This window comes from Phyllostomus hastatus, unplaced genomic scaffold, assembly GCF_019186645.2.
Source record: "Phyllostomus hastatus isolate PE091 unplaced genomic scaffold, TTU_PhHast_1.1 phas_scaffold_93, whole genome shotgun sequence".
Taxonomy (NCBI): Eukaryota; Metazoa; Chordata; class Mammalia; order Chiroptera; family Phyllostomidae; genus Phyllostomus; species Phyllostomus hastatus.
The window spans coordinates 2,578,048-2,580,382 of NW_025334042.1; the positions used below are offsets into that span (position 1 = coordinate 2,578,048).

Below are 2,335 nucleotides of genomic sequence, written 5' to 3' on the forward strand. Positions count from 1 at the left end.
TTTTTATGTCCTTAATTTTCTAAAAATACCTACTTATAATTATGCCTAATTTAAATATATTCTATGCTTTTCTTTTATTTACATGATTATAATTATTCATCACAAATTTATGAGTTTTTAAGGAAAATTATTTATGGTCAAAAATGTGATTTGTTGGTTCTTGGTTGGGAGATTTTAAAATACTGCATGTTTAAAACCCAGTGGAGACCTTCAACCTGAGTCTCAGCTTCTCACCTTCCTCCCTGAACAACATGAGCTTCAGCACACGCTCCAGCTTCTTCACAAGCTGCTGGACCCTGGAATCTGCGCAGTCACCCAGCTACCGGATCCGGACCACCAGCAGCTCCGCCAGCGTTTATGCAGGCGACTGGGGGCTCGGGCGCCTGGATCTCTATGTCCCGCTCTACCAGCCTGCAGGGCAGCTGAGGACCTGGGGTCCTGGCTGCAGGGATGGCCAGGGGTCTGGTGGGCATAGTGGGCATCCAGAATGAGAAGGAGACTATGCAATGCCTGAATGACTGCCTGGCCTCCTACCTGGAGAGGGTGAGAAGCCTGGAGGCTGATAATCAGAGGCTGGAGATCAAAATCTGGGAACACTTAGAGAAGAAGGGACCCAAGGTCAGAGACTGGGGGCATTATTTCAAGACCATCGAGGACCTGAGTGCTCAGATCTTTACAAATGCTGTGGAAAATGCCCGCATCGTTCTGCAGATTGACAATGCCCGTCTTGCTGCTGACGACTTCAGAGTCAGGTATGAGACGGAGCTGGCCACGTGCCAGTCTGTGGAGAACGATATCAATGGGCTCCAAAAGGTCATTGATGACACCCATATCACTAGGCTGCAGCTGGAGACACAGATTAAGACTCTCAAGGAGGAGCTGCTCTTCATAAAGAAGAACCACGAAGAAGAAGTAAATGCTCTACAATACCAGATTGCCAATTGACTGTGGGTTGATCGTGGAGTTGGATGCCCCCAAATCTCAGGACCTCAGCAAACTCATAGCAGACATCCTGGCCCGGTATGACTAGCTGTCTTGGAAGAAACAAGAGGAGCTGGACAAGTACTGGTCCAACTCAAGTACATCAGATTGAAGAGATCACCACAGTGGTCACGTCGCAGACCACTGAGATAGGCACTGCTGAGATAACACTCACAGAGCTGAGATGTACAGTCCAGTCATTGGAGATCAACCTGGACTCAATGAGGAATCCGAAGGTCAGTTTGGAGAACAACCTGAGTGAGGTGGAGACATGCTATGCCATGCAGATGGAACAGCTCAACAGGATCCTGCTGCACCTGGAGTCAGAGCTGGCCCAGACCTGAGCAGAGGGGCAGTGCCAGACCCAGGAATATGAGGCCCTGCTGAACATCAAGGTCAAGCTGGAGGCTGAGATTACCACCTACACTACCTACTGGAAGAAGGGGAGGACTTCAATCTTGTTGATGCCCTGGACGAGAGACCCTCCTTACAAACCATCCAAAAGACCACAACTCACAGGACTATGGATGGCAGAGTGGTATCTGAGGTCAACGACACCAAAGGTTTGAGGTATTAAAGGCAGCAGAAGTGGGGCATTCCTTGGCAAGGTAGGAAACCAATGAAAAGTTCATTGAAAGATTAAAAAAAAACCCAATGGAGATTATAAATAAGATCATGGTAATTCAATTTTTACATTGTAACTTTAATGTAAATTTATATAGCCCACTTTTAATTAAAAAGGCTGCTAATATATGCTTCTTAATAAGTTTTTAGCACCTCCATCACCTCACATAATTACCATTTTTTGTGATGAGAACATTTAAAATTTATTCTCTTACCTGCTATCAAGTATATAATATCAACTATAGTTGATCATAGTCACCATGTTGTATATTGTCTCCAAAACTTATTCAATTTTTTTTAATTTTTATTTTTTTAAATACTGTTTAATTTCAATGTTATTTAGTATTAGTTTCAAGTATATAGCATAGTGGTGAGACAATCATATACTTTACAAAATGTTCTCTCAAATTCTGGTTTTCACCTGGCACCATACATAGTTATTTTAATATTATTGACTATATTTCTTATGCTGTACTTTACAGCCCCATAACTATTCTGTAACTACCAATCTGTACCTCCCAATCCCTTCACCATTTTTACCCAGTCCCCCAGCTTTGCCCCCCTCTGGTAGCCATCAGTCTGTTTCTCTGTATCTACGAGTCCGTTTCTCTTTTGTTTGTTCATTTATATTGTTCTTTAGATTCCACATGTAAGCAAAATCATCTGGCAATTGTCTTTCTCGTAATGATGTGATTTACTTAACATTTTACCCTCTAGGTCCATTCATACT

General features: G+C 43.0%; 1 pseudogene; it reads left to right on the top strand.

Moving 5' to 3' along the window:
• Nucleotides 1-251: 251 nt before the first annotated feature.
• On the top strand, nt 252-1,558 carry LOC123812964 (annotated as a pseudogene).
• The last annotated feature ends 777 nt before the right edge of the window (nt 1,559-2,335 follow it).